Consider the following 14,937-nt stretch of genomic DNA (forward strand, 5'->3'; position numbering starts at 1 on the left):
ATACTCCTATTCTTTTGGTGGGTGTGAAAACTAGTGGACAATAACCAAAAGGTCTCACAATTTTAAATATGCATACTTATGACTTAGTATTACACTGTTAAGAATTTGTGCAAAATGGTGAATGTGAATTGTCTATGCAAAGTGACTATTGCAGACAACTTAAGCATCTAGTAAAAGAACAGCCAAATACATTATGGAATAACTATGTTACGCAGTAGTTCTCAGTTATCTAAAAGAATAAGCCATTAGAAAAAAAAATAAAAGTATGAGCCCAGCACCCGCCTGCCAACCTCCGCTGAACTCCCGAGATCTCAAGATCTCGCGATGTGAGGCCTCTGGGAAGAGTGGTTTCTCCCAAGATCCAGCAGATCCGGCTTTCTCCAGGCAGAGTCGTCTCTCCTGCAGCACCTGCTACTCGCTGCTGTTTCAGCTGTCCTCTGAGCCACCCCGGTGCTTAGCAAATCCCAGCCCTACCGCTTCCTGCCCCAGGTAAAAGATACCAGCTGAAAAAGTATGTGCAGTATGATGTCATTTTCAGTAAATTATTTTTATACATGTGCATAGAAAGTTGGGGAAAAAAAGTCTTGGAAAGATACATATCTAAATGTTAGTGATCATTTCTTTAGGAGTTATTTAAGAAGGATGGTAGAGACAATGTTTGGGCACGTTTCAATCATTCCCAAATGTGTATTAATTTGATTATTTATATTTTTATATATAGAATTTCTATTTTATATACAGAATTTATGTATAAAATATATAGAGAGAAGATTTCTGTTTTTATTTTATCTTTTTTTCTCTATTTACAATTCTTTTTTGAGATAAATGTGTATATATTATTAAAGTGCTGTTGGGGAGGGAGAATTCTTTCTCTACCCTCAAGTTCTTCCAGCTGGAAGATATGAGACAGATTAACAAGAGAAAACAACCAAGTTTTATTTGCACACAAAGGCTCAGTAATGAAATTGAGACCTCCCCCCACCCCCAAAGAAATGACCTAGGCAGGCAGTTGCTATATATTTTAAACAGAGACGGTAGATTTATGATGAATTTTTAGGAGAAGGCAAATGTGTTTGGGGGCATTAATTAGTCAAGCATTCTAAGTGGAATTTGGGCTGAGGTAGTAGATTAGTAAAAAGGTATCAAGGTTTCTTTCTATAGCTTTCTCGACTCTAAAGTCCCTATTTCTGGTGAGAAGGATGTGTTCTGACTTCTCAGAATCGGGAGGGTATATTTTTCATATGGGAGATTTGTTTCCTGGTTTCAGGGAGACGGGAGGGTCTGGGGGGGTCTTTGCACCACCTGTTTCCCAAATAGCTTCAATTCAAAATAACCGGTACGCCGTTGTGGTATGTTTAGGGGTGGCCTGCCCTGGGTCCTACAGTACAGAAATCTTAAGTTTTGAGTTATAGGAGTTTTGACGAATGTATACACCCAGGTGAACCACACCTTTGTCAAGATAAGGAGCATTTCCCTCACCCTCCCTTACCCCTTATCAAACAGTTTTCACCTGGTTGAGGCAACCATTGTTCTCTTTGCAGTAAAAGTTAATATTGCCTGTTCTAGAAATTCCTGTAAAGAGAATCATACGGTATCAATATGTGTTCAATTTCTTGAACTCAGCATAGTGTCTGAGATTCTTCTATCTTGTTGCATGTATCAGCAATACATTTTTGATTGCTAAGCGGTGCATGATCATATGAATACTGGTTTCCCCCATTATTCAAAAGTGGAGCATTTCTGTGAGACCTTCCCTAAGTGGAAATGGTGTAAGGTGAAGAAGCAATAACCATTATTCTTATTTTTTTTAATGTTGATTTTTTGGGAGGGGAGGGGCAGAGAGAGAGAGAGGGAGACAGAGAATCTGAAGCGGGCCCTGGGCTGGCAGCAGACAGCCTGACACTAGGCTTGAACTCACAAACCATGAAATCATGACCTGAGCCAAAGTCAGATGCTTAACCAACCGAGCCGCCCAGGCGCCCCACAAGAACTATTATTTTTTATGGAAAAATTTTCCGGCATTGCCAGACCACAAACATAACCTCTCAGGTTTTTCTGATGCCTCAGGACATGTGTGGATAATAGATGCACAAAATCAAGATAAAGCACTAATGCTCACACATTTCAAAGCTAAGGAGGCTTTACGCTCAGATGTCTAGTGTAGATCTTGCCACTTGCACTGCTGGGAGGGAGCACATGCTGCTTCTGCAGTGACTCCTTGAAAAAACAAATGTTGAATGCTATTTTTGCTTTTCGCCTTTTTTCATAAAAGCAAACATCCTCTTTGGATTTCATCCAATTAGCAAAAGCAGGTACTAATGTAGGTCTCTTGTAAAAGAAGAGTGGCATAAGGCAAACTTTAAAAAAGCAGGAGAGACCTATATACCTGGATTTATATACCCTGCTGATAGACATTCAGGTTGTTTCCAATTTTTGACTACTGAATAAAGCTGCTTTTAATAGTCTTACATAAGCCATTTTTGGACATATATTTTTATTTCTCCGAGGCAAATACTTCAGGCATATTTCTCTTCAGGAATTTTTTTCCCCCTTAGTAGAACTACTGGCTCATAAAGTAGCTGTATGTTTAATATTAGAAATAAATGATACACAGATCTCCAGAATAGTTTTAAGATTTTACACTTCAAATGTCAGGGTTTTAGAGGGCTGCAGTTGTTCATATATTTACGAATATCTGATATTAACGATTTATTAGCGTTAGCCTTTCCAGTGGTCTTAATTTGCATTTTCTTTATGGTTAATGATGCTTTGTAATTTTTCATGTGCTTATAGGCCACCCTTAAGTCTTCCTTGTGCAGTGTGTGTTTGTTTTAGTTTTAGAAATTTAGTTATATTTTGGATACAAGTCTTTTGTTACATCTATATTTGCAAATACAGTAGCATATTGGATTGTGAGTAACTTGTGGGAATGTTCTGCAAGAAGAGCAGATATTTCTAATAAATTTAAACTTGATAAATGAGTGATGTCTTGCAATATGAGTAGCACGTGATGCCTAATGTCACATGATCACAACTGAGCCAGTGGTTCTTGAAATTCGCTTTGATACACAAATGCTTTGGAGTACAAGCATGTTTCTGGAATGAATTATGCTCACAAACCAAGGTTTGCAAGGTTTTCTTATGATGTGATTTACCAATTTATGCTTCTTAGCAGTGTTTTTTGATAAAAAAAAAAGTTTGCTCTTCATGAAATCTATTTTCACTTTTTTCCTTTTAAATTTATTGTTTTTTGTAAACTAAGAAATACTTGTCTGTTTGCATGCCACAAAGTATTTCCACTGTTTTCTTCTAAAAGCTTTATAGCTTTAGCTTTAATTTTAGGGCATGATTCATTTGAGTTAATTTTTCTGTGTGATGTGAGGTAAGCGTCAAACCTCTTTTCAAAACTATTGATATCCAGCATCATTTGTTGAGAATATTCTCCATTATTGAGTAGAGGAATTGACCCTCTATTTCTTAATATATTTTCTTATCTGTATGTCAATCTCATACTGTCTTTGGCTTTATATTAAACCTTAAAGTCTGGTATATTTATCTTCCAATTTATTATTTGTTTCCATTTTAAAATTGTTTTGGCTATGAGAGGATTTTTTTTTAATTTTTTTTTCAACGTTTATTTATTTTTGGGACAGAGAGAGACAGAGCATGAACGGGGGAGGAGCAGAGAGAGAGGGAGACACATAATGGGAAACAGGCTCCAGGCTCTGAGCCATCAGCCCAGAGCCCGACGTGGGGCTCGAACTCACGGACCGCGAGATCGTGACCTGGCTGAAGTCGGACGCTTAACCGACTGCGCCACCCAGGCGCCCCAATGAGAGGATTTTTGAAATTCCATTTATATTTTAGGAATAGCTTGTGGGACGCCTGGGTGGTTCAGTCAGTTTAAGTGTCCAGCTCTTCGTTTTGGCTCAGATCATGATCTTACGGTTTGTTAGAGCCCCTCATTGGGCTCTGAACTGACAATGTGGACCCTGCTTGGGATTCTCTCTTTGTCCCTCTCCTTCTGCCCCTCCCCTGCTCGCTCTCTCTGTCTCTCTCAAGAATAAATAAATAAAAACTAAAAAAAAACTTAAAAGAGAAATAGCTTGTAAATTTCTATTTTTAATATACATGTGATTATGACTGGGATTACACTGAAACTACAGCTTTATTTGGCAACAGTTGTCAGTTTAACAGTCTTGAGTCTTCTAACTTATAAACTTGGGTCTCTGTCATTTTACCTAATCTACATTAATTTATCTAAGCAAAGCATCATTGTTTACAGTGCAGTCATATTAGATAGCCTTGGTTAAAATTACTCTCAAAAATTTTAAAGTTTTTCTGTCTGTTATAAATATGTTTTTTTTCCTGAATTTCACTTTCCATTTACTATATATATATATAGTATATATAGTATATATATATATATATAGAATGGGCTTTTGTTTATTGGCTTTATATTCACTATTCAAATACCTAGTGCTATATTCCAAGCACATAGCTAGCATCTATACCTCTTAGATTTGTGTTGTTTATAGCACTAGGGATTTCACATATATACTGCTATAACTTGTGATGCATTTTTTCTTGTGGTTTTGATTAAAAAGTTGAGATGCTGTTCTATTCCAGGCTTCCCAGTTTTAGTAATTGTGGTTAAGAACCTAGCAGTTCTTCTAGGTTGGGCTACCTGTGTATATAGATGCATTTATATCTATGTGGGTATATATGCATTTATATGTATAACATATATATGTACATATATTCATATACACATATTCATATATACATTCGTATAATATAGTTGTTATATATACAGTTTAGTACATATGGCTATATATCCTTATACATATAGATACATACACATAAATCATAACTACCAATTAATTGGTAACCGTGCTTATGGCTCTAGGAAGACTGCTTAACTTCTCTGTATTTCACTTATACACAAATAAAATAACTCTGATCTGTACTGAGAAGGTGAGATTAACAAAGATAATTAAATTTGTTAGGGAGAATTTGAACTAAATTTTTATGTTTCTATACCAGTTGATATTTAAATAAAATTCCTTGCTATTCCCCAAAGTGTGGCATTATTTTGCTATTTATTTTTTTCTAAAATACTACAGTGGAAAGTATATTGAAAATCATGTGCCTGACCTTTATTAAGAATTATTTTTAAAGCCAGGAAGATTAGAATTGCATATCGTTTTGGCCTGGAATGCAGCTTTAGTGTTTTATATTGTTGTTATTTTATGTAAATACCTTTGATGGTAGGGAGTCTTAGAAGATTTTGATATGATTAGCTCCAAGATTGTTTTCATAATGAAACAGAAATGTGAAGTCAAGGGCTAAAATCCTGGTATAAGGTTTTTCTGCTTTTGTTTTCTTTTTTTAAATTTTATTAAGAGGATTTTTGCTTTTCCAAATACTCTTGATGCCTAAGTCTGTCAGTTCACCTTCATAATATTCTAAGACCACATAATTATAAATGGGAAAAGTTCTTATCTGAACAGCTTTCTGATCATCGCTTGTTTACTGTATGGGTAGCCATTCTGAATAATGTAATGAATACTATATTTCCTACTCCACTCCTCTTTCATTCATGCTGTGATGATCCCCAAAGAAAGTAAAAATGCACTGATGTAATTACAGGTTCAGGGTGATATCTATAGGAGTTTAATGCAGTTTCTTATGTTTCTAAGGATATAAGCCTCTCAGTTAATCACAGTTTGAATTATCCAACTGGTTATTTTTATTTCTCCCTATGCATTGAAGGTTCTTTTCCTCCTTTATTAGTTTTGGAAATAGGAAATATGCTACCTGAAAATCTTACCTCTTGACTCTAAAGGTATATCCCATTCTTTCCCTGGTATAAAATTCTGGTATACTTTTGTGAAAAATAAGGTAGCTCTTTTTAATATTTGGCTCAGTAATCAAGACCGAAACATACACCTAGATATTTGTGAAATTTATAAGTCATGACTCAATTTTTAAAAAATTAATGCCATTGTTAATATTAAACACTTTGGAACCAAAATAATGTTATCCCTGTGTCATTTCTTGCACATTGAACCTAGTATGGTAATGAATAGGTAGTAAATACAGACCGGAAAATGACAATGATGTAATGTCACTTTAAGTCCACCTTTTAATATGGTTGGCCTTTCTGGGTCTTTCTGTTCTGGTTTATGTACTTTTGCTCTGTATCTCATCTGGAATGTTGGGGTGCCTGAGTGCCTCAGTTAAGTATCCAGCATTGGTTCTGGTCATGACCTTGCGGTTCATGAGTTCAAGCCCCACACATCAGGCTCTCTGCTGTCAGTGCAGAGCCTGCTTCAGATCCTTGGTCTGTCTGTCTGTCTGTCTGTCTCTCTCTCTCTCTCTCTCTCTCTCTCTCAAAAATAAACATTTAAAAATTGTTAAAAAAAATAAAGCTTCATTGGGATGTTTGTAACTAAGTTTGAATTTATTTAGTGTTTCATAGACCAAGTCAGCTTGCCCTGGCAGTTGTTACTACCCTCCCTCCATAACATATTATGTTTTTATTTTTGCTTTGAACAGTCAACTATTTTTTAAAGATTAAAAATTAGAAAATAGGTCTTTTTCATTCACGGAAATACTAGCCATTTATATGGCTATTCATTTTTGTGAGCAGATCTAAATTTCCATCTGGTATCATGTCATTTCTGCCTGAAGAACTAACTTTAACATGTCTTGGAGTACAGGTCTGGTGGCAATAAATTCTCTCAGCTACTGATTTGCAGAGTTTTTATTTTGCTTTTGTCTTAAAAGGTATGTGTGCTGGGTATAGTAGTTTATGGTGGCCAGTGTTTGGTTTGGGTTTGGATTTTACAATACTTAAACACATTGCTATAGTTTTTTTCTTTTGAATCTTGCAAAGTTTCTGATAAGTGGGCTATAATTTTAATTTTTTTTCTCTGTACATAAATTGTCTTTTTTCTCTGGCTGTTTTAATGATGTTTCTTCCATATCATTTGGTTTTGTCAATTTGGTTACAGGTTGCCTTGTCTTTATTTGGGGTGTGTACTTGAGCTGCTTTGTTCTGTGGATTTGTAGTTACTCTAACATTTAGAAAAGTTTTGGCTGTTGTTTCTCCACATGTTTTTTGTTCTGTCTCTTTTCTTTCTGGCCTCCGAAATATTAGATTTTTTTATATCGTTTCACAGATCACTGCTGTTCTGTTTACTTATTTCAGCCGTTTATTTACTCTGTGGTTTTTATTTTAGATGGTTTATAGTAATATATTTTCAACTCCACTGATCTTTTCTTCTGCAGTAAATCTAATTTGTTGTTATGCCATCTACTACCCTTTTCATTTTACATACTGTATTTTTCTTCATAGAATCTAATTTTTGTCATATATCATTTTCATGTTTTTCTCTTTCTTGAATACATGCAGTATATTTATAATAGCTATTTAAGGTCATTTCTGTCACATGGGGTCTGTTTCTATTGATTGAATTGTATTGTTTTTCCTCCTTCTTGATAGTTTTTTACTGGATTGAAGACATTGTGAATTTTACATGTGTTTTCTGGCTTCTGTGGGATGCTTTTTACCTAGGGTTGAATTTGGCATACAGGTTAATTACTTAGACTCAGTTTGCTCCTTTCAAGACTAGTGTTAAGCTTTTTAAAAGAGAGATCAGAGTATCCTTTCGTCTAGGACTAATTTAATTTCACTCCTAAGGTGATATCCTTTTAGGGACTCTTCCCAGTGCTCTGTATACTACAACTCTTTTCTCTTTGGGTAGTGAGAGCTTAAACTATTGCTAGTGCACTTGAATTACTGTTTATTTGTTTTGTTTTGGGACTACTACTTTTCAGGTTCTTTATCTAGCCTCAGACAGTTCTTTCCATGTAGGCACTGATTATTATTTAGCCAAAGGTTGGAGGGAACTCTACTGTAGATCTGCAGAACTCTCTCGCTTTTCTGTACCTCTCCCCTGTCTGATACTCTGCCTCCCAACTGCTAGTTTCCTTGGTTTCCCTGACTTTCAGCTTCCTCACCTCAGCAAAACTGTTAGTCTCGGTTGGGATCTCCCTCTCTTCACTGTGGCGACACAATTGCTTCAACACAATAAGCAGGTCAAGTTGAGCTTACCTCCTTTGTTTCCTGTTATCTAATGTCTGAAAACATTATATATACACACACACACACACACACACACACACACACACACACACACATAGTGTCTGTCCACTCTGTCATTTCTGGAGCAGATATTCTCCAACAACATTTAAAAATATGTAATCAGAGTCCAAACAGGGCTCTTATTTAAATTACTTCTGTGCTATTTTCATTCAGTTCCATAAACCTGGAAATATGCTGGGCTGCTGTGTAATGACCAGGTGTCTCTGCTAGATCCTTTGTGTAACTGTGTATAGAAGCCTTGCCCTCACCTGTCAGCTTGGTAGATTCAGAAAATTTGTTGAGGGAGATTTCTTAAAAACATTCTCTTTAAAAACATTCTAACATTAAAAAAAATGATAAAACACTAAAAATAAATTCTAAAACCTCATAATCCTATGTTTTAGTACTCCATGATTGCCCAATGCCAATGCTAGTTGTCTGGTTCCTTGGAGGAGATAGGTTCAGAATTGTTTCCCCACAGCGAACAGAAAACTGTATCTAGGCCTGAGTCTGCAGTGATCGTTTTTGAAATCTTTGGTGCCTCAGGAAACAAGATGTGAACCGTTGGTCCCAGAGAGCCTCAAAAACAATGAGTAGCACCAAAGTATGCATAATGCTCTGTGGTTAAAAAAATTGTGATGGGGCGCCTGGGTGGCGCAGTCGGTTAAGCGTCCGACTTCAGCCAGGTCACGATCTCGCGGTCCGTGAGTTCGAGCCCCGCGTCGGGCTCTGGGCTGATGGCTCAGAGCCTGGAGCCTGTTTCTGATTCTGTGTCTCCCTCTCTCTCTGCCCCTCCCCCGTTCATGCTCTGTCTCTCTCTGTCCCAAAAATAAATAAACGTTGAAAAAAAAAATTAAAAAAAAAATTAAAAAAAATAAATAAAATAAAAAAAATTGTGATGGAAAGATCATATAGTGGTTAAGGACAGAGGCCTTTCTAAAAACTGTAATTAATATCCTGGCTCTTCTGTAGTTTTTATAAATCTCTAAGTCTTATTTATGGTGCTTTGCAAGTCAGATTGTCAGAAGACTTACATAAAGTAATTGGTTCATATTGTGCTTAGTACAGTACCAGTCACTACTAGTTCAATGAGTAGAGGTCTTGTGAATAGAAATCATTGTTGTCATTGTCATTGTCATTATCATAATCATTGTCAAATGCTGAATAGGTTAAGTCACTATTTATTAAATGCTCACTATGTCTACCATTGCAAGAAGACAATAGATTAAGTTGATTGAGTTAGGATCCAAATCATAAAATATGAAGTTTAATGTCTATACATATATAAGCATGCACATATGGCTTAGTAATTTTTTTTTGAAATGGTAAAAGAAAATCATAGTAAGCTATTAAAGATAACTTGTTTGAAAATTTCAGTAAGGGATATCATAGATCAGTGATAATTCTTTAGCTAAAATTTATTTTGAGGATTTTATCTATGAGTATCATCTCCCTAAATAAAGATACTTTATTTAAAAGTCCATAAAAACAGGTTTTGAAACTCTGCAAAGAGGGGCGCCTGGGTGGCTCAGTCGGTTGAGCGTCCGACTTCGGCTCAGGTCACGATCTTGCGGTCCGTGAGTTCAAGCCTCACATCGGGCTCTGGGCTGATGGCTCAGAGCCTGGAGCCTGCTTCAGATTCTGTGTCTCCCTCTCTCTCTGCCCCTCCCCCGTTCATGCTTTGCCTCTCTCTGTCTCAAAAATAAATAAACGTTAAAAAAATTAAAAAAAAATAGAAATTCTGCAAAGAGAGGAACATTCCCCGTCGCTCCTTCTTCCTGAACGATAAGTGGGGAGTACAACACCCATGAAGGTGGCAAATCTGTTGAGAAGAACAACCAGGCCACGTGACTTGAATTCCTCTCCCTGTGCCCAGAAAAACAAGTGAACAAGTGTGATTGATAAGACTAATTTTGTCATCGTCTGTGTTTGTTGTGTTTGAATCACAGCTACTTCTTCCCTAGGTATGGAGGAATACATTCTTTTGCTCAAATTGTCTTTCCCAGTTCTCTACCGACAACTTCTCCTGGGGCTCCTATTCTAATAGTTATAACCTATTACTTTAGTTCATACTTCTCTTGCTTTTCTCCCTTCATGATGCCTGTGGAAGAGTGAAACTTGAGATGAGCTAAACTTTATTCCTTTCTGACAAAATTGTTAACATTATGCTACTCATTATAAAAATAATTAGACACCAAGATTAATTATACTCTTACTTCTGCCTTCTAATTGATGCTAGAGCTTAATCAAGGCCTTATATGGTATCAAAAATATAATGTATTGTTTGTGTACCTGAACATCTTTAAGCACCATTCCTATTTTTTGTCCTGCAAAGGTGATCGGGAGAATCTTCTATAGGTTAATTTTCTAAATGAGTCCCCTATGTGAGGGAATATCCTTGTTGGGTTAGAAAAAGAAGTCACCTGAATATCCATTTACTTCCTTTAGTGACTTTCTTCCTTTTCTTTGTCCCTCAGAGCCCAGAACCCATTTCCCCCTTTTTTATTACTCTCAAATACCATCCTTTTGGGCCTCCTATCCTATCCTTCCTCCTTAATGGAGCGCTGTTACTGTTCAGAGCTGCTGATCATGAGACAAGATGAGAGGATCTTCTTAGATGACCTGCCTCCCAGACTGTACCTGCATTATAATGCAGTGAGAATACTTAAATATTCTCTTCAGACTTATTCACTAAGTCCAAATATCTCCCCATTCTGACTTTTCCTGAAGCAAAACTACATGATGCATATTGTGGTGGAGTTTTATAACTTGTGTCTTTACTTTGGTCTTGAAATTAGTCTAGACCTTCAAGTTGTTAACAAACTTTTAACACATATAAATTGCAATAAACTACTAACAGAAAACAACTTGCACTTGTTCAGAATTTTGATGACTAGCAGGTCACTGCTAAATGCACACTTAAGGCAAGACTTACGTAGGAAGTCTTGCAGAGGAATATATTGATTTTTATATTAACAATATTGTGTTTCACAAAATTTTTAAGAAAATGAGAAATATCAAAGAAGAAATTGACAAGAAATTCACAGGACCTGAGTAAAGATGATTTGAGAGAGCATCTTACTGTGCTCTTGGACACCTTAATTCAAGTATTACTGGCCCTATTACATACTTTTATCACTATATGAATTTAACTTATTTATTTTCTTATTTGTATATTTTCTGCTTTTGACTATAAAATATAAACTTTGTGAAAATAGTACTTCACCTATTTTGTTTACTCATCATCTAGCATGTAAACTAGGTAATCAATTTAAAAAGAAGTGTTGACTACTTTTCAAAGATATATGCACCCTTATGTTTATGGCAGCATTATTTATAGTAGCCAAGATATGGAAACAATCTAAGTGTCCACTAGTAGGCAAATTGGTAAGGAAGATGTGCTATATATCTACACTGGAATATTGTACAGCCATAAAAACGAAGGAGATCTTGCCCTTTGCAGCATGGATGGACCTAGAGGATACTATGCTAAGTAAAATAAGTCAGGCTGAGAAAGACAAATACCATATGATTACACTCATGCGTAACCTAAAAAACAAAGCAAAAACAAACAAACAAAAACTAAAAGCAGAATCAGACCCATAAATACAGAGAACAAACTGATGGTTGTCAGAAGGAAGTGTGGATATGGTCAAAATAGATGAAGGGATGTGGGAGATACAGGTTTCCATTTGTAGAATGATGAAGTCATAGGAATAAAAGGCATAGCATAGAGAATATATTCAGTGGTATTATAATAGTGATGCATGATGACAGATGGTAGCTATACTTGTGAGCACAGCATAACACACAGAGAAGTTGAATCACTATGTTGTACACCTGAAAGTAATACAACATTGTGTGTCAAATATACTCGAAACATATATATTATGAGCATTAAATGAAGAAAACAGGAGTGTTGAAAATTGAATCTATAATAAGGGTTCTTATAATCCAATGAATAAGAACAATGCAGGAAAATAAAATCATGAAGCAGAAACTTCAATATAAATAAATACAACTAGCTAATAAGTAACTTACCTTTTTTTAATAACTAGTCACAAATACACGTTAAAAATTGTAAGGCATAACACTGGCTTCCATTATTTAGTAAATAATTTAGAAGACAAAAATTATCAAAATAATTTTTATAATTAAAATTATCAAAATAATGTAAATAGTTTTTGTCCTTTTACCCAGAACTCTATTTCTAATGAAGAAGAAATGTAAAAAGAAAAAAAGTATGTACAAAAATAATATGCAATATTCTTTGATAACAAGAGTTAGAAAAACAACCTAAACGTCTAGCTATAGGACATTTGTTAAATAAGTTATGCTATCTCCATAATAATAATACTATGCAAACTATTAAAAATCATGTCCTCAGAGAATATGGAAAAATTTTGAAAAATTCACAGAATGTTGATTTAGAAATGCAGAATATAAAATTGTCTATATAGTATTACCTTAATTTGTATTATGTATTTGTAAGGATTTGCAAATATGCACACATACATGTAAAAAAAAATCATTGAGGAAACAACTGTCTTTGAATGATGTAAATTTTATTTCCCTTATACTTTTTGGTATTTTCTGTGTTCTCCACTGAGAGATGCACAACTTTAATAATTTAAAAAGTCAATAGGGGCACCTGGGTGGCTCAGTTGGTTAAGCGTCCAACTTTGGCTCAGGTCATGGTCTCACGGTTCGTGGGTTCAAGGCCCGCATTGGGCTCTGTGCTGACAACTCAGAGCCTAGAGCCTGTTTTGGATTCTGTGTCCCTCTCTTGCTCTGCCCCTGCCCTGCCCTGCCCATGCTTTCTCTCTCTCTCTCTCCCCCTCTCTCTCCCCCTCTCAAGAATAAATAAACATTAACAAATTAAAAAGTCAATAATATTTTTTTTTAATTTTTTTTTCAACGTTTATTTATTTTGGGGACAGAGAGAGACAGAGCATGAACGGGGGAGGGGCAGAGAGAGAGGGAGACACACAATCGGAAACAGGCTCCAGGCTCAGAGCCATCAGCCCAGAGCCCGACGCGGAGCTCGAACTCAAGGACCGCGAGATCGTGACCTGGCTGAAGTCGGACGCTTAACCGACTGCGCCACCCAGGCACCCCAAAAAGTCAATAATATTGTTAAAATTCAGAATCAACAACTGGTGATATGGGGAAATTGAAGTATTAATACTAGGAATATTAGTTTGAATAAAGAACCACCTACATTTTATTCTAAATGTGTGTATGTGTGTGTTTGAGTGTGTGTGTGTACTAAAGAATGGCCTAAGACCATTTTTGGAAGGAGGAGGAGACTTCAAATCATGAGAGCAAATGCTCTAAATATTTTCAACATTCTCACTGTACCTTGTTAAAGGTCTAGTGTTATTAGATTTGTGAAAACAACTATGATGCCCTTGGGGGAAAAAACAGAATTTTGAAAGGAATTATATATCTATGTTATTGCAGTCTTCTGTATCATACCATATTATTGGCTAGCGTTCACAGAGTTAAACACACACAAACAAGCAAACATACCAGAAACTAATCCATCAATATGCAAGAAATCAAGGACACCATCTTGTTACCAGGAGGGGAAAAAATGACACACAGAAAATTCCCTGTGTACAATCACGCATGTTATAAATTCTCCACAAATGATGAAGGTTACTTTTCACAAACTGAAGCTAAAGTCATAGCATCCACAAGACTCAGGTTAAATATAAGCACAAAACGGTATACTTGTTGTAAATAGAGCAATCAAGCAGGTAGCAGTGCAAATTATGCATAAGAACTACTTCAATCAAGTGAGGCAGAAGGTGAAAAAAATCACCAACCCTGATCATCTTTAGACCCTAGGAGACAGCAAGTTAAAAGAAGATAGAAACAAACGTGGCAGGATCATTTTGACAAATCAATTATTAATGAATGAAGCAAATAACCTTATGTAAATATTTATCAAATGGATAGCTTTCCTAGGGGTTAGGTCATCATCTTTAGTGTTAGTATTACCACAGTCTGTACTCCCCGCGTAGGCAGAAGGGTAGCCATGTGAATTCTTTACGTAAATATCAATGTGGTGGTGGTAGAATTGCCATATTTAACTACTAGTAACATGTAATCTGGAATCCCTAGGTGGGAGGCGAAGAGAAGGGGAAAAAAGAGCGTTGGGGAATTGCAGCACAAGATGGTTATAGACATGGCTGCTTGTATAAAGACCCCAATCCTTTGCACGTAGACCTGTAAATGGAAGTTGCCCTCTGCGACAACAGACTTCTGACCACCACTCTTACTGTTATGATGACTGCCTTTCCAAGGTTGAGCTGTACAGTTTTTCCTTTTCCTCAAATTCACTTACATCTGTCACTGAGAACAACTAAAAAACTTCGGGGGCAGAAGTTTTGGTCTGGAAAGAGAGGATATCTATGTTCAGGAACACTCGTAGCTAGTAAGTCCTGCCTCCAGCAAAGATCCTAAGGGCGGCACGATCATGCTAATACCAAGCTCTCAATTTGGGCATGAGATGCAGAGGTAGTGGGAGAAGAGTGTTGGGAGCAGAAGACACCTGATCCCATCACTTATGTAATTGGGATTTTTCTGCCAAGTGGATCACAATTTTTTTCTTTCTGTACCTTCTGTACATTCTCAGATGTATTTTAATTCTAGGTTTTACCCAGCCCCTTTTCTTCCAAAACATAACCTTCAATAAATAGTCCTCTAATTGCTAACTATATGTTTGAGAATCTCCCTTCAGTAAGTGTTCCAGTTGCCTTCAAATCTCATACTCTCCT

At 36.2% G+C, this 14,937-nt stretch overlaps 1 long non-coding RNA gene across 1 annotated transcript in view; it reads left to right on the forward strand.

Moving 5' to 3' along the window:
- The first annotated feature begins 311 nt into the window (after positions 1 to 311).
- Positions 312 to 14,937, forward strand: part of LOC123385466 — a 75,826-nt gene continuing 61,200 nt past the window's right edge. The window contains exon 1 of the long non-coding RNA XR_006598038.1: positions 312 to 489. This is a non-coding gene — a long non-coding RNA (uncharacterized LOC123385466). The remainder of the gene's footprint in view (positions 490 to 14,937) is intronic.

This window comes from Felis catus, chromosome B2 (assembly GCF_018350175.1).
Source record: "Felis catus isolate Fca126 chromosome B2, F.catus_Fca126_mat1.0, whole genome shotgun sequence".
NCBI classification, from domain to species: Eukaryota; Metazoa; Chordata; class Mammalia; order Carnivora; family Felidae; genus Felis; species Felis catus.